We start from the raw sequence: 26928 nt of genomic DNA, 5'->3' as shown, positions 1-26928 counted from the left end.
TAGCAGTAAAATAGTTGCTGATGAGTGAAGCCTTAGCACACAGCCACTCTTGCAGGACATTTAGTGCCTCATAAGGTCAGTCCTTTGGTGCAGGGTACAAAGAACAACCTCTGTATCTCTGTGGGTGTCAGTGAGGTGGGACAGAGCTGGGCTCTGCTGCAGGCTCTTCCTGCTGCATTTTATCACACTGGCACTTTGCAAACCCACCTGCAGGTGAGAGGGGATAATGACCTGCATGGAGAAGTTTGTGATCCATTATGAAGTTGGTTTTAAATATCTCCTTAAGTTTTGTTTCTTCTTTAATGATGCCAGATGAATTCTGTATTTGTCTGAGTAATGGGTGAACTCTTGTGGCTTTTCCTCTGGTTACTTGTCCAAGGTGCAGTTGTATGTGCTGAGAAGCACAGCTGGCTCTTCACCTCCTGTTCTGTGGAACAGAGCAAGGAATTGCTTAGGTTGGAAAACATCCTTAAGGTCACTGAGTCCATCCATTAACCCAGCAGCACCATGTTCATTGCTAAACCGTGTCCTAGAGTGCCACATCCACGTGTTTTTGAATGCTTCCAGGGATGGTGATTCCATCAGTTCTCTGGGCAGCCTGTTCCAGTGCTGGACTACCCTTTCAGTGGAGAAATTTCCCTTAATACCTAACACAAACCTCCCTTTGGTGCAAGTGGAAGCCATTCCCTCATCCTGGCACTTGTCCCCTGGGAGCAGAGTCTAAGAGGCTCAACCCCCTGGCTGTCCCCTCGTGTCAGGGAGTTGTGCAGAGCCAGAAGGGCCACCTGAGCCTCCTTTGCTCTAGGCTGAGCCCCTTCCCCAGCTCCCTCAGCCCCTCCAGACCCTTGCCCAGCTCTTTTGCCCTTCTCTGGACACCCAGGGCATGAATATTGCAGAACCCACAGCAAGCACCAACTCACCTTAGGGTCTGAGCTCACCACTGTAACTCCCAAGTTCTTGAGCATGGAAGAAATAAAAGATCCTGACATTTTGTGTTTGTTACATCAGAAGCTACTCAGACAAACAGTAAATTTCTGTATTTGAGTGGCTCGTTACATAAGCCGATTGCTGTTGTTCTTCATATGGTATTACCTTGCATTCATTGGTATTTAATCTCAGTGAGTGATTTTCAAAGTTCGGGGTTTTTTGCTCTGTCTTCTGTAGAAGTAAATAGCAAGAAATGGCCTGACCTGCTGTAACAGTTTTAATAATGTTTTAGTGGAAATATTCTCATTTTGCTCCCGACTGGCTAAAAATGTACAAGAAAAATCCCAGGGTTGCATTTGGTTTGTTCTGTTCTTCCCTAAGCTTTTTGTGTAGTAAGTGGAGCAGGATTTTTGTTTTCCATTGCCAAAGCAGACCTACAATTAAAAAGGTGTTTGCCAATAAACATACCTAAGTGCATTTTGCTCATAAAAGGGAATGTGTATCTAATTCAAACAGTGCTTTGTATCACAGCAGTGGAACTTAGAATTCCTGTTGAGAAAGGAGCAGCCCAGGGGTTCAACTCAGTGACCAGCTGGAATTCTGGTGGTGCTGCAGTTTGTGCCTGTTCAAGTCTCTGGGACAATCCCCTTCACTTTTCTGTGGTGTAAACAGTAAATGAGAATTGCTGGGCTTTTACCTCTTAACCACTCTGTAGGTTGTTAGATTCCAAATGGGGCCATATGGACTCTTTCTTTAAACAAGAGTGTAGCTCTCAGCAAACTGTTGAAAGCATCTCATATTTGTTCTTGCTTCTTGACATTTGTTTCTAAAATGGCATCAATATTGGAGTTAATATGAGAAATATAGTGAAAATATCAAAACAAATTAACAAGACTAGGAAAAAATAAATCTAGCAAAGTCATCCTCCAAAAGCTGTCCCCCTGTATTGTGTAGTAGAACTAAATGTAATTCTCTAGTACTTGAAGGATTGCAGCTTGGCTGAACTTTTCTGTCTGTAGTACTGCTGGTTAGCACCAAGTGCAGCTGCCTTGTCGAGCAGGGCTCCTCACTTGGCACTAGCCACAGTCCTGAGCCTTAATTCATCTGGGCTTCTGCTCTTTGCTTTGGAGAGCAAACCAGGGTGGCAGTTCTGCAGCTACTGCACTGGAAGTGAGCGTGAGACACACGGATGACAGAGAGGACAGATGAGGGCTCTACGCCCAGTTGAGTTCATCCATCAAACTCCTCACCAAAACTCACTGTTGGATTTGCTTTTCCTTTTGTGCCCCTTCCCACTTCAGAGTTACCTGTGATTCTCCTGTCTCTCATCCAGCAGCCAGATGCTTTTGAAATTCTCTGGAGATTTTTCACTGCACCCTGAAATCTGCTGCCTTCCTTGCCTTTTTCTGGCCCTTCCAGCCCTCAGATTTGTATCAGCTCCTCTCAGCCCTGTGGAAATCCCATGTCCCAGCTCTCCTGCTCACCCTGGTCCCCGTCACCTGGTTTGCCAGTGCCACTAAAGGTCATGGTAGTTGGATTCCTAAGTCCCTGAAGTGTCACTGCAGTCACAGTTCAGCTTGAGATACTTGCAGGAATTTCCCCTGTCCCTCCCTCCCTGCTGTCCCAGGGCACTGGTTGCTCAGCCCTGTTCCATTAAACAGTCTGGGATGCTTTTGAGAGCCCACAGATACTCAGTGTCTGCATCATAAGCTGTGTATGAGAAGAAACAACTTCTGCTTTAAATGATTTCATCAAAAATGAATTGAAAATTGGAGGTTATGAAAGTTTTGAGTTACCAGAAAGGACAGTTATGTTGGAGACAATGATTTTGGGCAAAGAAGGTGAACATCTCCTGTGGGTTCTGTTTTAAGAGCAGCTTCTACTTGTGTTCCTTAGGTGAAGACATTCTTTAAGGTAGATTGTTTCCTGAGCGGTTCAGTTCAGCTGTGTGCATACCTGCACGTTTCTATCATCCCTGTCTCATGGAACAGAGGCAGCAGGGTTTCCTGTTCCAGCAGGGTGGGTGAAGCAGGTTTTGCATCAGCTGCAGTTCTGGCAGTGCTGCTCAGGGGTTTGCAGATGCCCCTGTCCTGCCAGCGCTGCTCTCAGGTGAACACGGGCTGTGTGATAGATCCTGGAGGGGTGGAAAGATAAAACACAGAGCACAGTCAGCTGATACTGCTCCTTCTGCCTGAGCATTCCAGAGCTTCTAATGTGTGCACTGATAAATCAGGATTTTGGAGGCAGAAATCCAGTATCTGTGTCCTCCTGCCTGTCTCAAAAACTTGTGACCGAGCCTGAATTTCCCTTACACTACTGCTGTGTCTTCATTAATGGTACTTGCACTGAATGGGATATTTCATATGATACTTCTGTAGATACTTCTGCCATTTTTATAGTAGAAATAATTTTAGCTGATTCTTAAATACATACACCAGCAAGTATTTAATCTGATTTAGCAGTTGCTACTCAATATAGTTCTAATAATTAAGTGCTAAATATTCATCTCTTCAACAGTAAAGTCTCTAAAAAAAAATACTTATTTTATACAACCCTTATTCCAAAGGGAAAATCACCTGATGGACTGAAGTCTTAGAACCAAAAGCGAAACATTTAAAGAAACAAAAATAATTTAACAGTTTGGCTCTGTGACAGTGTTACTCCAAGTATTTATATATCCAGTTTGCAAGCTAAGTGGATTTACTGTCCCGTAGTAGGCACAATTACCATCCATAGCAGTATTATTAAACAAACACAGTAGATCATGAGTGCTCAGTGTGATTTAGATCCTTCTGATGGGGAATAAGTGGTCAGAATTCCCGCGGTGCACAGGCTGTGGTGCAACTGCAGAGGGTGTGGGGATCAGGGCACACCCCTGCCATGGCTGCTCTCTGCAGCTCAGCAAAGCACGGGCAGCTCTTGGCAGCCAGGCCAGCAAACACTGCTGGCCAAAATAACGAGCACAGCCTTTCTTCCTCCCCCTGCAGCAGCTGTGTGCGAAGCTGCGCTCAGGAAACAGCTTCTGCTGTGACTCACAACTCGACTACTGAAGGGAGAGGATGAACTGGAGCTGCCTGTCAGCATCACAGTAGGAGGAGGACAGGTACATACACAGGCCTGTGTGCAGCAGCTTTGTTTTTGCACTCTTCTGTTCTTTGCTGTCACTTGTTGTTCCCTAACCACGACCGTTTTAGGCGCTTCTGTTCTCTGCCGTCGCTGTCAGAGCCAAAGCACGCATTTTCTCTCAGCTCTGAGTGTGCTGCTGACTACAGGCTGCACGTGACATTCCGAGCTCTGGTACAGGCAGGAGAGACTTCTCACTCCCTGAAATTGTTCTGGAGTTTCTGGGAAAATAAAAGCTCTTCAGCGAATGTCAGGACAGAAAGATGTTCTGTTATTATTTCTTCCTTCTCTCAGTGATGTAATTGCATTGTGGATATCTGTGTGATAGGCATGTATAATTATTTCAGTTTATCGCCTCTTTCCTTGCAAGGGTGAGGCATTCACAGTTCGTTCTTTCATTTAAAAACTGTTTTAAAAAAGGTACTTTATTTGTGCAACTTCCATTTCTTTGGAAAGGAAGTGAAAGTGAACATAATACTGTCCTTTTATTGAGCTTAATCGCTACAGTCAGATTTTTGATAGAGGAGTGACAAAAATTATTTTAGCTTGACATTTGACTTTCCTAGTTTCAACTTCTTATATTGCCAATGCTTGCAAACCATTTTTCGTAATTCTTATTTTCTTGCAAGAAAACCAGACATTGGTACAGGTAGCAGGGCTCAGGAAATGAACTTTTTTAATGAATGGAGTCTTTTTCATGTGGACATGAAAGTTAAGATAATGTTTTAACTGATTTTAAACAAACAGGCATTTGCAGCTGGAATGGGAAATGTCTCCTAAATTTCATATCTACAGGTATAAACCCAGACACATTCTCACAAAAAGAATTCTCCCAGTCATCTGGTTAAAAGTCTTGTGTAAAAGTTCTCAGCTTAAAAATTCTGGTGGTGGTTTACTTGTGTGATGTGTTTAGTTGACTTACTGCTGGACTGTGTGAAGCCACTTCTGAATCATTTCTTGCTTGCTGTAAGATGCCTTGTAGTCATGGAAGCTGTGAAGATTAATCCCTCTGATTAGAGCAATTACATGCTCCACATCCTAAAAGAATTTTATAAATTGAAGTCCAAGAAAATGTGTTGCATTTTAAACAGCAAGGCTGTTAATGGTGCTGTTTGTGTAGAAATCCTTGGTTTGTGCTGGTGTGTTAGTCACACACAGGGCAAAGCAGTACTGACACAGGCTCCCTGTCTCCAGGCAGGACTGCTACTTACCTGAGGCAGGGGATCTTCAAAACAATCACAGGGAACACTGTTGCTTGCTTTTGATTTTTCCTGTAGTCCTGTGTAAGATTTCAGTGCATTCTTAGCATGTTACAGTGAGTGGAACAGTGGTTTGTATCTAGTACTACAACCCTTAGCATGAAAGTTGAGGAAGAAAGTGAAGAGATTGAGATGTCTGTTGGTTGGGCAAAGATGATCATGAGGACTTGTGGTCCATGCTTCATATGTGTAGTCAAAAACAATGAATAGAATGGAGACATAGTCAAGTGCAGCAGAATGACAGATAAGGCAGACAAACAGATCAGTGTAGCCTCTGTCCAGCCATGACCAGAAGCAAACCAGCTGCAGCTCACAGTGTACATTGCAGCAAATTCAACCTATGTTAGTGACAGGCTGTATGCCTTGTGCCACAGAGAGCCATCTTCTTCTGCCTTTCGTCTTTAGGGTCTGCTGTAGTCAGAGGACAAAGGGATTTCAGAGCTCTCAGGCATCAGGAGCGTGGAGAGGACTTCAGGCAGGGATTTGACATCTTCCAAGCCAGATTTCCTGGGCAGGGCTGTGGTGGCACATCTCTGGGCACAGAGAGCAAGTGGCAGCAGTGCCTGTGGGAGTGGCAGCGGGCCCAGCCGGGAGCCAGGGTGCCTTGCAGCAGGTCAGGGTGTGCTCGGCTGGGTGTCCCAGGGCTGGGCAGAGCTGGCCTCAGAGCTCTGGGCTGCTCCTCTGCCATGCCCCTGTTGCCCCAGGAGAGGCTGGCCAGGCCCGGGGGTAATCCCAGCACAGCTCCGGCTCCCGAGCCTCGCTGTGCTGGGCACCTCCACACACGGGGTGGGTGAGCTCCGGCAGCGCCTGCCCGGGGACCTGCAGGGACACGGAGCCTGTGCCAGGGCTGGGCTGGGCTGGGGGCCAGGCTGGGGCAGCTGTCCCTGGGAGCCAGGGCTAGGCTGGGCTGTGCTGCAGGGCACAGCCTGACTGGGGCTGGGGGCTGTGCCAGGAGCCCACTGGAGCCTGGGCAGCACCACTGAGGCTCACTGAGCCCCGGACACAGCAGAGCTGGCTCTCGGCCCTGCCCCTGCCTTCAGAACTGGAGCTGAGACCGTGCGGGCAGTGGATAGAGGTGATGGGTGCTGAGATGGAATTCTGCAATTCCATCCTCGTGGCACTGTTCAGGGAAGTCATAACAATGGCTGTTCTGTGCCTTCTCCAAAGGCCCTGCATGGAACCTGCCTTTTGAGCTTCAGTGTCGACGCAAGTCTTGTTTTTATGTTTGTTTTGCTCAAGCTGTTGTTGGGTGAGAGCACCCGGCAGTGTCTCCTAGGAAAATAAAGAAGCAGTCATTAAAAAGGCAAAGCACCTCTCCCAGCTTTTTACCCTTTAAAATATAGGCCTATTTTTATGGGATTTATTTGCTATATTTTGTATATGCTATATATTTTTGGCTATAACACCATATGTTCAGGTTCCTCCTGAATTAATTAGCAGAAGTTAGAAGCTTAAACCTTTGGAGGGCTTCCAAGAAATAAGACTGGAAACTTTTGCAGTTATCAGCCCCTTCATTGGAAGGGTAGGCACAGCAGTGAATTAATTAGGACCAGAAATTTGACATAAAATATTAGTTACCTTTTTTCCCCTGTGAATTTAATACCGATTCAGATGGAAGTTTTGCTTACAAGAGATCAGTCATATTCAGAGTATGATGTACACCCCCATTTCCCTGGACAATTTATTGTGGAAGAATGGATATATGACAGTTACTGCACTGTTGACCTGGCTGGTGAAACAGAAATCTGGAGCTGTCACTGCAGAGTTTGTGAACTTGGTAATACAAATAGCCCCTAATGGGGGTACATAAAAATGACTAGTGAAATAGAGATAGTGAAACAAAAAGGAAGCAGATCGGTGGGAATTGCTTTGGAGGCTGAATAGGCTTTGCAGAGCTGGTGACAAGGATTTGCTGATATCCTCAGGGGGTGCCTGTGCCTGCTGGCATGGGATGGCTGCAGTAAAGGGGTGCTGGTGTCTCCACTGCCACTCTGATCTCGGTGGGGAGGCAAGTGGGCGCTCCAGAGAGGGGAATGAGGGACAGGGACCTCCCTGCCATCTTCCCCCTGCTTCTTTTCCCTTAGCAATGCTGTCAACTTTGTGTATCAAGGTTTCTCTATCAGAATATAAAACAGGGAAAAATTGAGGCATTAAGTAACGTTTTGCAAAGCAAAGAGATTTTATGACACAGAGATTTTCTTCTACATTCACGTGTACAATAAGTTCATAACCATCGGAGAAAAACCAGGTTTTGTCTCTTTGTGTTTGGGACATGTCTGCTGTCGTCGTGTAGGGGAAGTGAAGGCACAGCATACCCCGAAACCCAGGTAGGTGTGGTGCCCAGCTGTATCCAGATCAGCTACAGGCTCCCCAGATAGTGTGTCTGGCTTTGGTTGTCTGGGATGCCAGAAGTACATTCTAGGCTGGGAAGAAGTAGTACAGGTGGAATTTCCTCTGCTGAAGTATGTTATTTCAGTTGTTCCTAAATGGTGATTTTATTATTGCTTTCCCCTCCTCCCTAGCCTGATAACTGCTGCACTTGCTGTAGTCACCCTGTGCAGATGAAAGCATGGTTATTTCAGAGAGCTAAGGCTTTGGTTTTTCCAGGATCGCTTTTCCTGTATTATTTCTCATCCCTCTCTTCACTCTACCAAATGTCTGACTTGCTTCTCTCTGAGTGCTCAACCCACAGGAAATAATTTCCACAGGAAAGAACCTTTGGTTTCTTTATGGCCAAGAGTCAGGCTAGGATGGAGTTGCCATCTAATAAAACATAACTGTTCCCAGAAGCTGCAGGGTTGCAAGCACTCTTACTGTATTTCCTATGCAATTAATTTTATTTAGTAATGTTTTAGTTTAGTTTTCTTCCTGGAGTTTGCATGCTTCTGAGAAAAACCTTGTGCAAATGCTCACCTTGGGAGCACAGTGAACAACAGAAACAGTGCTGAGCTGCTGTTTCCTGCTGAAATTACAACTGGAGTCTGTTCCAACCTTTTTTAATTTAAACCAGGACCTTTCACGGTTTGCATAGCCTGCCAATGCTTTTCACACTTCCTTCTTCCAAAACTATATGGCATTTTTTAACCCACATTTTTCAGTTCAGTACCTTTGGCAGCTGCTGTTTTGATACTTTTGGGAATCAAAACTCTGTCCTTCTTCTTTTGGGAATCAGAACTCTCCTTTTCCTTATTGCTGCTGGCAGCAGCATTTGGCATCTCTCAGTGCACCTGAGCCTTAGCCGGAGTACTGGTGTCCATAAAGGCTAGCAGCAGTTTTACCTCTCCACCCTCCTGCCTTGTTGGCAGGCTGAGGCACAGGACTGCTGGGCAGAGAGAGGCTGCCCTGAGCTGGTAAGAGGATGGCTGAAGGCAGAAGTGTCGAGAGATCTGCGTGGCAGGTTTAAACATGAGATGTTGTTTGACAGGATTTTCTCAGAGCTGTCTCAGTCCTGCTCTGTTCAGGTCACACGAGAGCCCCTCCTGCTGCTGGGAGGTCGTGGGGGTTATGGGATCCCGTAACGCCGCTGCCTGCAGAGCTCTGGGCTGGCACAGGGAAGGAGAGATGCTGCTGTGTGGCCAGAGCTAATGGAGGGAGCTGGAGAGGTCACTAGGGCCACTTCATCTCGTGGTGTAAACCCAGTGAAAAGCTAGTTTTAAGATCCCTGCTGCAGTCACATTTCTGCCACAGAGCATTGGCATCATCCCTGCACAGGCACCTCTATTGCTCCCTTAAAAGAAGTGGCTGACACTGTCACTGATGTCTTCTCTAGGCCGATGGAAAGGCCACAGGTCCCCATATACCAAGAGGGAAAATAAGTAAAACACAAGCAGGGCTGGAAGGAGGAGGGGAGAGGTGTTGTGAGCACACTTCTTCCTGCAGGCCTGCCCCAGGAATGAGTGCTCTTGTGGAGAAACTGCTTCCGATCAGTGCACTGGCACAGGAGGAGGAAACTGTGAAATGTAGCTCCTGCTTTTCAGCATTCAGATCAGCTTCCCACTCCCACCTGCATGCTTTGATCACTAGCTCTGTTGCTGTCCTGACGGGAGCCTGTCTCTCCCTAGAGCTGAAGGCAAACTGTGAAAGCTAGGTGTAAAATTAGGAGACTTGGCCATTTACATTAACAGCTTTGACCTACTTCTAGCGTTAAGCAGTGGTTTATTTTCAGTTTTCTTCATTGGTTTAAACATCTTTTTCCTGTTGGCCGAATCATCTATGCAGAGCAGCATATTCAGTGAGTAATGGCTGAGAAGCCTCTTTGGTACCTATGGGCCTGTGGTAATTGCTAGACATATGGTAATGCTCTGCACTTAAGCAACTTTTTTTGCTAAATAGTTATAAACAGATCATAGATCCCAGTTAATTCAGTGCTTCAAGGTTTCTGTACTGGAATATGCATGATTCTGTTTCTCTCTCTGGAATGTCTTCATTATTGCTGCCTGCTCTGTGTTGATACTGCTTTTCAAGTGGGCCAGTCAGAGGTAGCAGATGAGGATAACATGAATATTCTACAAGTGATTTCCTTAAAGGGTTCTCAGTGCTTGTGCAGGAAGGCAGGAGCTGCAGACAGCAGATGCTGGACATCTGTTAGCAGGAACTGGGAGAGCTCAGTGCTGTGTTACACCGAGGGTTTGGCATGGTGTGGGAAGCACAGGATGTGGCAGGAAGGAGCTGCTGCCAAGGGAGCTGCTGCTGCTAGAAGGGGCTTCCAGTCAGTATTGCCTTGAATTTTGCATTTGTGCCTGCAACATGTTTGCATGTCCAAGTGTTCAGGGCTGTAGACAGGCAGGTTCTGTCCAGATCAGTCACTGCAGTTTGTCCATGTCAGGGATGTTCTGTTTTCCTCACGGGGCTGCAGCTTTCCTCTGCACAGGCCATAACTTTGCTTTTGGAACCAGCAGTTCAGTCTGGAATAGTTAGAGAGTCAATGAGTTACTTCTCTTTCATTTCCTCTATCTTTTTAAACTAGCTGTGGGGTTTTTTTTTTTAGTTGTTTTCCTCAGAGGGCACTTCAGACCTGTCCATCAGATTCTCATCAGAGCAGCTGCTGTCCAGGACGTGGCAGGCCAAAGGCACCAGGATGGCAAAGCTCTCCGGTGCTGGCTGCCTGCTGTTGGAGCATCAGCCCCTTGTGGGTGTTGGGAATGCACATCCCACATTCCCAAGGGAGAACCACTCAGATAAGCACTCCCCTGGCTGCTGACAGTAGGCAGACCAGCAGGAGGAGGGTGGGAGGAGGAGTGATGATTGTAAGGGAAGTCCTCACTAACTTACTCAGGGCCATTCTTCGCATCTTTGCTGTCTCAGCAGCAGAAACCCTCAAGATTTTGTCAGGATTTCTGTGAACAAGCAGCTGTTGTATTGCATTCCTTGCCAAGGCAGTAACTTAAGAAGTTACTTAGAAGTTCTCTTCAATTTTAAATCTTGTAGGCTTGCAGAAACAAGCTGCTGCTATAATTTTGGGGCTTAGGAAAAAAAAAAAAAAAGTGGTTTAATACTGATGGAAAAATCAGAAGAAATGATGTTTTTGTTCAGAACTACCACATTATTTTTTGGGTATGTTTTATTCAACTTAACAGCTCCCTTCCCCTTTTCCATCCTAGGAAATTTTACCTGCTGTGATACAAGAAAAAAAAATAATTCACTGGATAGCCTGTGCCAAACATATTTTCAAATGCTTTATCTTGACACAACACTTGACAAGCAAAGTGTCAGTGACACTGATGCTGATGCCAGGTGCCTTGCCTGGCTGAATTGTATCAGCTCTGTTAATACAATCATCTGCAGAAACTGTGTGTCCCTTCAGAAAAGTCTCCTGCCTTCTGTGTTGGTAAGAAAACCTCCAAGTAATTAATTAATCCTAATTAATGTAATCAGGAATGGCCTGTCTCGCTGAGCTTGCACCAGGCAGTCCAGGACAGTAAGGAATGATCTCTGTAAGCCCCAAATTCTGGCTGCAGTTTGCAGTCTCTCAGCCAGGCCTTTCAGCAGGTGAGTTCTTGCATCACTGTGGGCAAGGAGGCCCCTTTCTCACCCCAGTGTTCTGTAGCAAATTCCTTATTCTTAAAATGGTGGAGAGGAAAGCAAAGTGAGGTAAGTTTTGAACAGGACTGCCTGCCAAAGGCTGTTCTAGCAAACAGCCCCCATGTTAACCATTTATCTCAGGTCTTTGCCCTGGGTTCTTTTTGTTTTGGGGTTTTTTTAGTGCCAGTATTCTCCTGCCACATTCCCATTTACCTCTCAGCACTGTGTGGCTGTAAGAGAGCTTTCCTCGCTGCTGTTTGATGAGCAGACAGAAATGAAGACCTGACATGTTTTAACTGCTCTTTTTTTGAGACTCATATAATACATCATGGCTTCTAACTCAGAACGTTACTAAGAATCTCTGTGTGTGTATTATTTCGTGTCTTGGCACTGGGGACGTGTTACTGTAGGAGAAACTCACCTACCCCCAGCATTTTTTAATTAAGTTTCACGGTTGCTGAGCAAATCCTGAAAATGGGACCCCTGAAGGTTTGGGAAAGAGAAAGTAAATACAAAGAACTGCAGATGTATCATTTCAGTTCTCCTGGTGTTTATGCCAGTTCAGTGGTGGTTTGGAGCCTGACTCATGATATTTGAGTGCTTGGGGCTGACAAGAGAAATTCCATTTGCAGGGTCTCTGTGTTACACCGTGTTTATGTAAGGGTAGCAATGAGGAGAGCCCACAGTGAAAAATGGGGCAGATGTGGCAGGATGGGAACAGCCCTTTCCCTGTGGGACTGCAGGGCTGGTGGTAGCTCTGAGTCAACCATATCAATGAGAATTTGTTTACTTACTGCTTTTCCCAAAGTGCGAGCAAGGCACATATCAAATTGATGAAGTACAAAGAAAATGCATTTCACTCTAACACTGTTCTTTGTCATTATGCAAAGTAGAGATTTTTATTCTGAAACTACTTCCCTCTTTGCATTTTACAGCCAGGTACTTTTTCCTCTTTAGTGAACTTGCAATGAAGTGAACTTCATCTGTACCTTCATGAGAGCTTAGAAATTCAGAGAAGAGTTGGTGAGAGAATACGTCCACAGTGAGGGTGAGGACAAACATGTAGTGGGCATCAGTAGTTAAGTGCTGGCATATAGAAAAGGCTATTATGGTCTTTATTTTAATAAACCATTATTTATACACTTTGAGAAAACTTAAAGCAGTGATGCTCAGCTGGTGCTCAGCATTTCCATAATTAACTGAACTAATTGTCTAACAAAACTCTCACTACAAGGCCAAGGGCATGATCTGTAGTACTGTGGCAAGAAGAGGGGAGATTTTCTAATCCTGAGAGTTTGAAGTTTTGTTTGAGTTGCCTTATTAGAGGGAATGTCTCTAAGTCTTTCACACAACATACTTGTTATAAACAGAACGTGCTGTAACTATTGTGCCCTGTTGTTGGAAGCAAACTGCAAATTAATGGTGCTTTTCATGGGCCATAGCAGTAAAGCAGGACTTTTTTGGAAATATTTTGATAATTGGTTCTGCACTTTATCAGAAAGTGGTGTGGTATTTAGAAGATGGATTACTGAGCCATTAGCAGTCTAGCAATATGATCAGATATCCATATTAATAAACATCTGTCCCAGTGGCATAGCAGATGTGCTAGGTGCATATATAATATAAAATATACATTTTTTTATGAGTACTTTGTTCTTTCTTTACTACAAAATGTTTTAATTACATTATAGATCATGCCACTAGTTTCAGTTTGCAACACTGAAAGTTCATTTTTTTAAAAAAAAAAAACAGGCAGGGTGAGGACAGTTTTTTGAGAAATTCTAAAAAACAACTCTGTTAGTGGAATGAACTAATTTTGAAAGGTGAATTTTACTGTCTTCCACTACCAGATTTGAGCCTGTCATTACAGGATTGGGGCTGCATTTTGGTTCTGGTGCTCCTGGTTTGGTTCCTCTCTAGGTTCAGTAGCCCCCTTAATTCCAGTTACTGCTGAGTTTATAATGAATGTGCAGAGGGCTCAGCGTCATGGTTCCCCTTAGGAAATGTGGCAGTCTGGCAAAAATTGCCATTGTTTTCTGAAGACAAAACTTGAGCACTGGGTAAATGCAGATACAATAGTGGTATAAGATACAGTGCTTTAACTACCACAGAGTTGATTGCCCAGCCCCAAAATTTCTCCTGCTCCCATGTTATGCATCCTAAACATCATCCAATTTAAAAAGCATTTATCATACTTACAGAATCTTTCATAATGGTGTTTTTTTCTTTGCAAAACACAAGGTGGGCACCTTGAAATTTTGCTATAATGTAATATCCCTTTAGCCACATACATCTTTTGGAGCAAAATTGTTGGCAGTTCACTGGTAGCCCAGGTGAGTTTTGAAATCAGACTTTGGTATTACCTTGTATTTTTCTGGGGGTTTTCTTGAAGATTGATCCCTTTGTTGTACCCTTCTGGGTAGTTAAATACACTAGCACTATTAAATACTATTAATTTAATTTAATTAATTAATTTAACTACTAATAATATTAAATATTATTAAATACAATAGCACTGGGAGGGTTGTGAAGCTGTTAGAGCAGCTGGGGGGTGCCTGTAGGGAGGGTGGGGTGGGGTCACTGCAGGGCTGAGCCAAACCCTGTGGGGCAGGGAACCAATGGGACAGGGAACCAATGGGGCAGGGACAGGAGCAATCTAAGAGCCAGCTCCCAGAACCCAGGGGGTCAGGGCCAGTGCAGGGGGCTGTGCTGAGGCTCCCTGGCAGAGCCTGAGAGCTCTGGCTGCAGTGTGGCCTCCCTGCTCCTGCTGCTGTCCAGCACTTTGGCCACTTCCCTGCCTCATTGAGGGGTTCAAGTGTCTCCTTCCCCACCTCTGCTTCTGGAGACCCGTGGGCAGAGGAGTCTGTCAGAGCTCTGATACATTCAGGAAGGTACTTTTTGTTGTCAGTTCTTGCTGAGGTGTCCCCATTGGCTGCAGTCTGGCAGTTCAGCAGCCTTGACTGAAGGGAAAATGGTTTGGGCTTTCATGATTAGAGGTTAAACGCCTAGAGACACGACCAGTGTGCAGTCTTGAGCCTCAAAAATACTCTCCTTTCCCTTGGTAATCCAAACAGCACAACTTTCTTGGACAGTTTTGTGGTTTTTGAGATCTGGATGAGTTTTTTTTTAATTCCTGTGGTTGAAGAGCTATTGAAGGGGAATGAGAAAATTTGAGATAAGATTGCGTTGTTGACACAGCTCTTAGCTTAGCTGTGTTAAAAGCTGTGTTCACACCCCCAGCACTGTGCCTGTGTCAGCTTTCCCAGAGCTCCCAGTTTGCTTGGCTGGTGCTGAAGTCTCAGTGCAGGATCTTTGATTGCAGGTGCTCTCTCCGTGTAGGGAGTTGCTCCACAAGGTGTGTTGCTCTCTTACCACAAAACAGATGTGGTGGTTGATGGTGAGAACTGTGGCAAACAAAATAATTAATCTACTTTGATTTGCAGTTTCTCCTGTCAGATGATCAGTGGGACTGTGGTCAGTTGGATTAGGGGAAAAAGCAGATTAAAGGTGTTAAGTGCAACAAGACAGCTTGATCATAGAGCACATCTGAGTGCACAGTTGCAGCTTTTTGGGTGTATCCTACAGCTGGCATCGTGACCTGGAGTCACTGAACCAGAGCTCTCCTGCTGTGTCTGGTTCATGGCAGTCTTTTTGTCTCTCTGCAGCTCGTGAAAAAGAGCTCTCTGAACTCCGAGTTTGGGGTTTCCAATGTTTGTTTTTGGATAATCAGTTTGCTTTGTTAGCTGTTGAAAAATCTAAAAATTCTTTTGAAGCCAGTTCTTCAGTGGCTACATTTTCTTTTGCTTACGTTTTTTTCCATGGGTAAGTAAAGTGCACCATTGTATTTTCATCTGGGTTTGTGATGATGTAATTAAGATTCTTTACAGCTCCTTGTCCAGAGTGGGTAGTCAGCACCTTCAACCTCTAGCTTGGACTTTCTGAATTCAGAAATGATGTTTGTACATCTACCAGAGTACCTAATGGTCCTCAAGTAGTTAGTGTTTTTAAATTGCAGGGATATATTTGGTGTTAGTTTATTTTCTGCATGTAGAAATGTTCTTGCCTGCTTGAGGCTGGGGGAAAGTGCTCTCTGCTCGTTCCTACACACTGTTCAACAGGTGAGAGCAGATCCTGCTGCGTGCTCCAGCCCAGGCTCCTGCCACTCCAGCCTTGCTCACTTCAGGAGTGTCTGTGCTCTGATGGTGTTGTGGTTTTAAACCAATAACTAAGAAAATTACTTACTTCTTGCTGTGAGATATGGATTAGAACAAGAGCAAAACAGGCATACAACTTAAAAGGGAAAAAAAAAAAAAGTTTATTGACAAACCACAATAATAAGAACACCAGAATAAACTTCCAGAAAAACCTTTCCATCCCCTATCTACCCACTATTCCCTTGTTCACATGACAACAGAGACAAAAACTCTGGAACTCTGATGGTTAAAACAGTCCCAATTCTTGCTAGTCTTTTTACCAGTCTTTATAGAGAAACAGAAGTTTCTTCCTGTTAATTTATGGAGTTTCTCACAAGAAAACTATTTTTGTTATAGTTTTCTATTGCCCTAATGTTAGCTGCTCAGAGCTGCTATTATTAGAGTTCACTCCTCCCATTTTCACATCACTCTGAAGTATGTATGGGTCATGAGTCTAGAGATAGCATTTTTAAGGATAAGTTATTCAAAGGCAAAAAAAGTCTTCTTCATCTGTTTCTGTGAGCTTCACCAGAAAACAGTTTTCTCATTGCCTCTCAAGGCTTTTAATCTCCCAACAGTTTTCTCATGGCCTCTCAAGGCTTTTAATCTCTTAGTACTTCACTATACTATAATTACTCTTTACTCAAATTTACACTTTGAACACTATTCCTCTCTAGATCCCATATCATGAATTAAAGGAGTTCTTTTCAGGACTTCATTGTCCATCTCCATAGTTTTAACAGGGAGATATTTCAGCTTAATTAAAGCATCTTCTTAATTCTCTACCTTTCCTGAAGCTTCTTTTCTTTCCTGTCACTGGTAGTTTATAAAGTCTCTTTTCATGTTGATCTCTCTCTCTCTCTCTCTCTGGATAAAAAGATTAATCCGCAAGTCTCATCTGGGTAATGAAAGAGTTAACATCTTGCCCAGGCTTTTGTAGATGGTTTGGGGATCTCTGCCGAACAGGAGCTGGAGCCGTCTGCGATGGGAAGTTCCTCATGGCTGCTCTGGAGCGTGTAGTCGCTGTTCCAACCCGCTGCAAGTCCAGGGCCTCTCTCTTTCTTCACTGGGCAGTTTCTAGTGAATGTAGTTACAGCAAAACCTGCAGCCGAGCCAGAGATTGGCTTGGCCCGGGCCCGAGGAAAACCTTCCCCAGGCCCCCCCATCTCCCGGCCGGGAGACGGGGCAGGCCCGGCCCCATCCCCGCCCGGCCGCATGGCCTGGGCAGGGAACGGGAGGCCTGGAGCTCTGCCACCCTTCACAGCCAGGAAACAAAGAGAACTCAGAGAGCTCTGCTTTTACATTTTAAGGTAGGGTTCACAAGTTGATCCCACTTTTCAATGGCCTAAACTGCTGTCAATTCCCAGCAATGACCGATAATTGGTCAGGAGAAAAGACTCCAAGCACTTCCCAGCAACTCCAACTCCCTTAAAAGTAAAGTAACTCCATGACAGATGGGAAATTCCAAAAGGAAACTTCTGCCCTTAATTGAATTGTTTTTAATGACATAATTAAGTGAGGAAGAAATACCCTAAAAAATGATAGTACAGCAGTCATAAAGCTGTAAACTTTACCTTTGGGATTCACTGAGTTTATGCTGCTGAGCAGGCCTTGCTGCAGGGCACACTCTGAAGGGATAAGGAAGTAGTCTGGGTGTAGATGAGGCTGTAGGTGATTTCCTTCCTTGTAAAGAAAAGACATTAGTAGTGATTTTCAGGACAATCTATTTGCTTGTTGTTAAAAGCAAAGAGAATGTTTCAGGTTACAGCATAGCCAGAGGATTTTAGAAGACAGTATTGACTCAAGAGGCATTTCTCTGTTTTAGCCCTGCACTGCTCAACACCCCTATTTTGTTTCATTAGTCCCTGTGGCATTTTTTTCTCCTTCCAGGTGTTTAAGACTTGCTTTTCTAGAGCATGCTATGCATTCAGAGCTCAAAGTTTAATGATACTTGGTCAGAGCCCAATGGCTGCTGCTCACTGACAGCATTCAGAAATTCCTGAAACCCAATCTGTGAGGCTCTTGGGTGGTGTCCTGTATTAGAGAGGTTCAAACCTCCAGATAATTTCTGTTCATGACACAAAAAAATGGGAGAAAGTGGATTGATGAGGCAGAGAGCAGAGACTTTTCTGCAGTCACTGAAACAATAACCGTGGGTGTGTAACATAGTGATTACAATGACAGGCATCCAAATTAAAGCCCATGACTGGTAAGGTCTGCTGGCCTTAGCCAGGGAAATGAAAGTGGCCTTTGAAGAGCTGGATCTGGAAGCAGGAGATGGAGAAACGTCTGGGAGATAATGAGAGCAAGAAGAGGCGAGAGGCAGGCACAGGTGATGCCTGGCTGAGACAGCAGAACACCTGAGATGTTGTTTGTGTAGGAATGGTGTTTGTGTAGGGCTGGGGGAAACACATCACAGGGAATCTGGGAGATGTTTCTGGTGCCACAGCAAAAAGTGACTGGCAGATTGCAAACTGGGGAAACCAGTTCCTACAGCTGTAAATAATTTCCTCTGGAATTACTGAGCTTCATGGCTGCCATCTGCCTACAAAAGGCATAATCAGATCTCTGCAGGTGCACTATCTTGTACAAACCACTGCTTTGATTATAACTTAATCACTTTTGGGCAAACTAGTACCAAACATAAAGTGTTTGTATGTTTATATGCGCTTACAGAGATGAAAATCCAAGACATGCCATACTTGGACTTGTGCACACAGATGAACACCTTTGGATATTGGGAATTCTCTTGCAGTCTTTGCTAGGATGCATTGTCAGAGTCCAGTTTATACCCAGCTGAGACCTGCTGCAGGACAGCAACTTCTTCTCTTTCCACTTTTCTTTTTTCATCACTACAGGCTTTTGACTTGATTTTTTTTTAATCAGTTTAATCTGATTTAATCACTGATTAAATAATTTAGCAACAACAAAGAGCTTTGTAAAGTGCTTTTCATCTTTAGATCACAATGAGATATTGATACTGTTATTTTTTTATATGTAGGTAAAAGTATTTAAGTAGATGGTGTTCTGTTTGTTTATTTAATATATGTACCTCCTGCAGCTGGTCTCAACTGGAAAGAAATTACACATTTTCATTAACACATTTCATCAGGGTTGCAAGAGAACTGCAGATGTCTTAGAGAAGATTTGGACTGTGGGATCTAGAAGTGAAGGGAAAGGTTATCTGTGTGTGTGCACAAGTGTAAGTGTGGGAATATCCCACAATTCTTTGGTTTTCATCTCTGTCAAATAGTGCATGTAAACATCCAGACCCTGCTGTGTTTGGTTGCTGCACACTTAAATATTCAGAGTCAGACCAGTACAGACATAGCCCTTTGATGCTTCACTTCCCATGTTCTGTTGTTGCTGTGATGAATTTTGTCAGAATTGTGATTTAACAAATCATAGTCAGAGTTTCAGCTGCTTTTCTGCCTTGCAGGCTGCAGGTACAGCTTCTCTCCTGACATGCCTTCCTCTGTTCCCACCTGACTGACTGCTGCTGTGTGTTCTCTTCCATGCTATTTTAACAGGCAGTTGCAAATTGTGGAGCATCCCTGACAGCTAATACTATTATCAGCAGCTGCTCAAGTAATATCAGCATTTTTCCCTCTGAATGATATCAGGATTTCTCAGTTCCACAAGTGATGTTATCAGGATGATAAAGCAGTGCTCTGCTATGTGGGACTGCATTCTGGAGCAGGAATTCCTTTCTGGTTTTATGCTGTTTAAAACTGAGGACCAGAAATACTTGTGGTTGCAGTTGTCTGGCAGTGCTCAGCTTTGACCGTGCAGCCAAGTTCTCAGCACCTGGATTGCTCTAACAAGCTTTATTCAGCAGACAAAACAGAGTGTGGGAGCTTACACATACACCTGTTTGTCCTTGTCATGTTCCAGCTGCTGGACTGACTTCATTTATCGCAGCAGAGAGGAAGAAGACTCGGGGGCGGTTATGGAAGGGTCCCTGCTGTGTTTCTGTGTGCTCAGATCAGCGCTGCAGATGAAGGGTGCTGTGCTTGTCGTGGTGCAGTCCTGCTGGCTGTCACAGGCTGGAGATGGCTCTGGGAGAGGCCTGGGAGCTCAGGAACAGAACTGAGGATGGACCCCAGGGAGCAGAGAGCCAGGGACCGTGTCCTGGGAAGCGGCAGGTGGGTGGGGAAGCCCTGCTGCACTCCTGTGCTGCTGGAGGTGAGCTACACACGTACCACAGGCTCTTCCAGGTGCTTTGGGAAATTACCACAGCACTCAGCTTTTCCTCAGAGACCACAACTGACCGTGGTTTTACTGAGCTTCAGGGAGTCTTGGACATGGCCATCAGAATTGAAATTGGTAGTCACTGAGGGGCTTGGAAAAATCTGCTTCTGTGCTGTATGAAGGGCTGAGAAAATGTTTGGTAGCTGTATTTTGGTCTTGGATTGCACAAGACAGCAAGAGTTGAGCAACAGAAATAAATGACTGGGTCTCTCACAGAGCAAAGCCTTCTAAATCATGGCTTGGCTTTATTTAGGAGAGTTGGTGAGAGCACAGGGGACTTGGGGAGAGAAGGATGACCCAGATAAGAAAACTACCAATGTGAGATCAACAATGAGTATCTAGATAGTAGAGCAGAAAAAGAAAGAATCATAGGACTGATGGAAAGTTGTATTGATCTAAAAAAATTGCTGTAAATAACAGTAATTTTCAATTCCCATTTCACCGGGGCAGAGGTCTAAAGCCTTTAACTAATCCCATGGATTTTTGCACTGGCCATCATTTTCACAGTTTCTTTAGGCAGAGTTGTGTTCCTGTTGTTCCTTGGAGAAGGGGAGGGTGTGGAAGTGCAGCTCCCAGGAGTGGTGCCTGTGGCCAGGAGCTGCCAGGGGGTCACTGGTGCTGCACAGCTCCCCCTGCAGCAGCTGTGGTGCCTGTTCCCCTGCCACACTGAGCCTTGGAAGCAGTGCCTCTTCTTCTGCAGCTGGTGCTGATCCTGCTGGATTTGTGATCCACTGAAACTCAGGGCCTCTCACTGAACTGTTGTGTGTCTTGACATTTGTGGTTGGGTTCTTTTTTCCCTTGGACTGATGAGAGAGAGGCAGTTATCTCTTGTTCAGACTCGGTTGTTTATTCTTCTTTTATCTACATTACATATATACAAGGTACAAGGAGTTACGTGCACTAAGATAGAAAGGTGCAAAATGGCCAACAAAGATCATCTTCAAGGTTTCTTTTATGTCCATTTACCCAATTAACAGATGGCAACTAAATTATTTTTCTTAGTGACCCAATGACCCAACACCTGTGTGCTGCACTGCAACATTCTTTATCCAATCACCTAAAACCTACCTACCACCCAAAAACCTCTAGAAGAAGATGAAGGACAAGAGACAAAGCCCTAATTCCCCTATCTTGCCTCTTATTTCTTAAACTAGTTTAAAGTCCAGACTTTAACTTTTTCACCCAGTGACTTAAGAAAACTCTCTAATTTACACACTCACACTTTTAGCTTTTCTCTTTAACTTTAACAGTTGTTTTCAGGGTGTGATGTGAAATTCAGTGATGTCAGAGCCAGGTATCAGAGATAAAGGCACACTCTGTGCCTCACACTCCAGCATGTAGGGACTGACTCTCCATGTGTATCTGTGTGTTGGATTTTCCTACCTGAGGGCACGGATCTTTCTTTACATTTCATCTACTTTTTCTTCCTGCTTCTGGAGGCCAGATTTGGAATTAAGAATTACCTACTTCTTTTTTCTTCCACATCAGTATCAAATGTAAGTTCATTAAGCATTCTCTTTATTCCCTTCATTCAAACCAAGAATGAAGAACTGAGCAGCTCCAAGCCCAGGGCAGAAATCAAGTTGCTTTTCTTCTGCCCTCTGCTGTTGCAGCCAGTCCCTCTTGGAGTGTGCTCCCCAAGTCTGGCATCTCCTTAGCAATGACTTCATCTGTTTTCTGTGTATTGTTCAGGCAACAGGAGAAGGTTTCAGACCCTGCCTGAAGATACATGGTATTTACAGCTTCTAATCTTTCCAGGAGCCATAAAAGCTTATTTTCCATTAGTGGGACAATATTTATGTTTGAAAAATGATGTGGGCTGTTACTCGTCTCTGTTACATCCTCCCTGTTAGTTGTTTGTTTGATTACAAGCTGCTGGGATTTATTTGCCCTCAGCAGCCACCATTTGGAGCTGACAGATACCTGGGGCAGCTGCTCTGCTGGCATTGCTGCCAAGAGGTTTGGGAGGGCACCAGGTCAGGGGCTGGTTTCTGCACAGTCCCAGCGGTACCAGCCCAGAACAGCATTACCAACACTCCTCTGCAAGGCACTCCTGTTGGATTGTGTGCATCACCCTGCTCTTGCTGTACAAAGCCGCTGCTTCTGGACTCCTCTCCCTGACTCTTCTTGGAGGGAGACACATTCTGCACCTATTACCAGTGCAGGAGGGCAGCAAGGAAAGAAACTCCTGAATTAAACCCATTTTCACTTCCAGAACTGCACAATAGACAGACACATGAATATGCTGTGTTCACATTGCCCAGAGCTCCACGTTCCTGGGTCCATAGAATCCAGATATTTTTGTAATCCTAAACTCCTTTACTCACAAGAGGTATTTCTATCTACAAAATACTATTTATTATGAATTTATGGTTGTTTACTTTGTTATAAATGCAACGGCAGATTAAAGATTAACAAAGATTAATTTATTATAAATTAATAAAGCAACAAACAGCGAGGAAAAAACCACAATAAATGGACAGCGCAGCGCTGGGTGGACAGGGTCTATACGCAAGGTATAGGTGTTCCCAAATCCACGTCTGAGGGTTCTCTGGCCTGGGTTTTTATAGGGATTTTATGTCCCCAGGCTAGAATTCCAACCAGTTTCCATTCACCAAATGTCCCTGATTGTCTGGTGAATGGATTTCCTGGCCTAGAACATTGAGTCAGTAAGTATCCGGGCAGAGTCTCCTCAAATGCAAAGTGAGTCTGTATGTATTTTAACATATTTCATCACAGCAGGATCGAGAGATCCGGGCTAGCGCCGATGGATATCTCAGAGGAGTAGTCTCTTCTTTATCTTTCTTGATTGAGTTTCTGTAGTATGGGTTTGGCGGGTGTGGTGTTCGATTCTGGCAACGACCATTTTCCTGAGGCTCGTCCCTTTTGTCTTGCTTGATGGTCTCCGGCCGAAATCGGCCGGGCGTTGCCTTTCTCTGGAGGTAGACTTTTAGGCTGGTTCTTTTGTTTCTATGATGGCCTGTGTCCTGTCCTTTCCTCTGAGTTGATGAGTCTGCTGAAACCTGTTATCTGGGGGGGGTTCTTTTGCAATTCGTGATTTTTGGAAAAGGAATTCTACCTCGACCGGGAGGAGAATTCCTTATTCCATACTTTCATTTAGTTATAATTATACATACTTTATTTAAACTTCTTATTCCGAATTTTTATTTACCCAATTCTTTATTACAACTTCATTCCTTTTAATGGGTTTTTCACTGCCCTTTTCTCATCTGGCCACGCTTTCATTTGTATTACATTAATTTTGTTAAGGAATAGATCTGATTCAGCCACTGCACCTGCAAATGTCGAGTGGGGGTTTGGCCTTTATTCAGTTACTTAGTTTTGCCAGCATTAAGAGTTCTTCTAATTTCCAAACCTGTCCACCCAGACAGTGAGAGAAAATGCATGAAACAAAAATCTTTCTTGCTCTTGTGTCTACAGCTGTAACAAAGTGGCAGAGGTCAGCTCTGGGATCCACCTGTGCAATCTCCTTTTCCCCATGTGGATTTCCTGAGGAGCTCTGCTGCCTCCTGTTTGTGTAGGAGTAACTGATAGAGATGTGCAGCCAGGTGTAATAAAAGGGATCTTTGTTTATAGCCATGGTTCTAAAAAGCCTAGTTTTCCCTCCTTGAACAGCAAGCAGAGATTTCATCTGAAGCTGTGCATGTTCAGCTGGGAGGGGCAGGCAGAGTGACCTGCAGGAACAAACCACTCAGTAAGTTCAGAGCACTTGTAATGAGCGAGGTGTGAATCCTCATTCCTGCTCCCAGGACTGCACACAATCACTGGGTTAATAAAACAAAAAGCAAACTGCAGAAACAGCTCATGGCATAGAGATCAGAATGTGTGACTGGAATCCAGATTTCCTACCATGCCTGTACTAAAGAGCCTTGCAGAGCAGCAGTGGGAGGCAGAAGAGAGGAGAAGCACTCGGTGTGTTTGGGGAAGGACTGCAGGAGGTACAAATGGTAACGTGGAATGTGGTGACAACCGAGTTAACGAACCACAGCAGTGTCTGTAAAAGGTAATTCTTATTTGTAGGAGTATCTTTGGGTAAGGCAGTGGCTGTACCTTACACACTTGCACAGCAGTGTAAGTAATGTGCTTTCCTCAGGACAAACGTGTACCTGAAGTGACACTTTGGTCACCTGGATGGCAGCTCCTCACCTTCCTGACCTCAGGAAATGTCCCAGTCCACTCCCACCTCCAAGGAGCCCTGGCAGGTGGAGCAGACTGGGGCTGCTCAGGTGGGGGCTGGCCTGGCTTTAGCCAGCACTGCCAGACCCGCTGCTGTGCTGAGCTCAGGTTTGAAGAGCCTGAGATGCGCTGCTGGCTCAGCAGTGGGCTGCAGCTGTGCCTCCTGTGCAGTGCCCCAAGCAAGGGTGCAGTCAGTGGGAGCTGCAGGGCAGGCCTGATGGCAGCTGCTCACAGCCTGGAGCTCGGGGCAGTGCATTGGAGCTGACAGAGGAGCTTTCAGCTCACACCAGGGAGCTGTGAAACGTGTCCATGCCTTGGGGTGGGAGCTGGGAGCTCCTCAGCCTCTGCTCACTGCAGCTCCAGCTTCTGCTGCAGTGCGAGGATGGGGCGTTTGCCACCAGCCTTGCTTGCAGACAGGAGAGCTTCTCTTCCTGGAAAAGGTAATGGCAAAGATGGTTTGGAGTTGAAGTTTCCATTAGCCTAAGAATTAAGAGTGTCACTGCTTTTCAGAGTGAGATTCCAGTGTGAAGGAAAACAGAAAATAATGCCCCATACCCATGTCTGCTAATGGCTGTGGAAAAGTTCAGGCAGATGGGGATGGAGTTGCTCTTGGTTTGTCCTGGCTTGGAGCAAGAACGATGAGATTTGAGAGGCTTCAGGCTCTCTTTCACAATTACCCAAACCCTTGGTGTTGCACTGATTAACACAGTCCAGCTCCTTTCCTCCTGTGATTGTATCTTTCAAGAAACATTGAGGTGAAGTTTTGGGGTTTTTTCCTCCTGTACCTCTGTTGAGATCCTCCAAACTACTTTCTTTGTACATAATCCATTTTCTTTCTTGTTAGACTTAGCTGGATGTCTCTCTCTATATTATTTATGGCCTATTCCCAGCTTTGTTGTTGGATAGAGCAGTTGATTTGAGCTCTGGTATCAATCCATCACTACCTTGGAGAGATATAATTGCTTATAAATATCATACTTTGTGTTGTCTTTGTTTTTCATCACCTTGAATGTGTTATCAGCTTGCTCAACCTGTAAGGCCTTATGCCTGGGAATAGTGAGCTGTGAGGAAAATAGATGTATTGGATCCTCCCTGCAGTGAATGCAGGCTACTGTTGTAGGTTATGAATTCAGTGAAATCACTTGGGGACAAACTTCAGTAACTGAGTGTGAGGTGAAGTGTGGCCTTAAACATTAGAGACTGGAAGCAGGGGAAAACCAGTAAGATTAAAGCTCACTTGAATTTTATTTTTTTTTTTTAAATATTACACAGTTTCCATAGCAAACAAATTAGAATTTATTTAGGGGAAGAGGTGGAAAACTCCACAATGGAGAAATTTTGTGATGTTGGCCAGCAGATGGTACTTGGTTTTTTTTTATATTTGTTTCTTGTAGGTGCTTGAGCTATTTCTCACAAGTCTGCTCTAGCCACCACAATTTGGGATGCTCCAGCATGTGGTGGAGGAGGATCAGGGTCTGTAGGAGGAAAGGGAGGATGTTACAGTGATACAGAGAAAGACCTAAATATCTGCAAAAGCATTCCTGAGAGTGAGATGGATAGCTCAGGGAAACACTACCTTTCAGGCAAAGTGTTTTCTCATACTTCAGACTTGCCAGAAAAACAGTGCAAAAGCATATAAAACTGGTGGGAAGCTGTGCAGTGGCTGGGGAAAACAACCTAGATGATTTAATAGACTTTGTGTCTCTAACATCTGCATTCAGGGAGTTAATGTGAGTTAGTGGCATTCTGAACGTGCTGGGTTTGTGCTAACTCAGGGGAAGTGGCAATTCACAAAGTGCACAGCTGCACTGGTACCATTACATGCATTGAACCTGGCAGTTACTCACCAAAAGCCAGGAAACTCGCTTGTTGAATTACAGCTGGTAAGGGCAGAGATGGAACTCTGCCACCCTCCTTGGGCAGCGGTGCCAGCGCCCCAGGGCTGCTCCCTGTACCCCTCACTGAGCTGAACCTGCTCCCAGCAGTGCCCCAGAACTGCTCCCTGTGCCCCTCACTGAGCTGAACCTGCTCCCAGCAGTGCCCCAGAACTGCTCCCTGTGCCCCTCACTGAGCTGAACCTGCTCCCAGCAGTGCCCCAGGGCTGTGCCCCTCACTGAGCTGAACCTGCTCCCAGCAGTGCCCCAGAACTGCTCCCTGTGCCCCTCACTGAGCTGAACCTGCTCCCAGCGCAGCCCTGGAGCCCCCTTGAAGGCTCTCCCTGTGCCCCACTCCAGACCTGCACGTTGCTGTGGGAACAAAGCCTCCATCCCTCCTTATGTTTGTGACATTGTCCTTTCTGCACAGCTTCTCGTTGTGTCCCAGCTTCCTTCATGGAATCCCTGGCAGAGCTGCAGCCTTGGCAGACAGGGAAAGCAGCAGGAAAGCTTTGTGTGGGGTATCAACTGTGTGTACCTTGGGGACTGTTCACACTGGAGCAGCCCCTCTGGCTCCGTACAGATGTGCTGGAGGGACTCTCTTTTTAACCAGTAGATCGCTTATGGCCAAATTCAGTGTTTGCAGTTGAACCAGCATCCTGCCATGGGCTTTTTGGTTTTTCTCTGTTTTCCATTTGGCCAGGGACCCAGCAGATCTGGTGTGCTTTCCCAAGTACTCAGAATTTCCCAACGTCATAAACTGGGACTAAGGGCTTATTATTATTATTATTATTAGCCATTCCCCAAGGCAGCTAAGGCTGTGCTCTGTGTCAGAGGCTCTGGATTTTACAGGAAGGTAAGAAAGGAGCACAGATAGTTCTTGGCTGTGTAGCAAAGGAGCTTTCTTTGTGCCTTACTGTGCTGGGGTTTCAGTGCTTTGTAACACAAGGCTGAGGCATTCCTAAATACTGCTCTGACAGCTCAGAGGCAGCACACCCCACATTTCCTTGGGGCTGTAGGGAAGAACCAGAAGCACTGGTGGAGTCGGTGCCACCTGGGACAGTCTCCACAGCAGTCACTGCT

General features: G+C 45.1%; 1 protein-coding gene across 7 annotated transcripts in view; it reads left to right on the top strand.

Annotated features, from left to right (window-relative positions):
• Positions 1 to 26928, top strand: part of CTNNA3 (catenin alpha 3) — a 399590-nt gene that overhangs the window by 351081 nt on the left and 21581 nt on the right. The gene's annotated exons all lie outside the window — the stretch shown is intronic.

This window comes from Cyanistes caeruleus, chromosome 8 (genome assembly GCF_971803275.1).
Source record: "Cyanistes caeruleus chromosome 8, bCyaCae1.hap1.1, whole genome shotgun sequence".
NCBI lineage: Eukaryota > Metazoa > Chordata > Aves > Passeriformes > Paridae > Cyanistes > Cyanistes caeruleus.
This window is presented reverse-complemented; position numbering and strand designations above follow the sequence as displayed.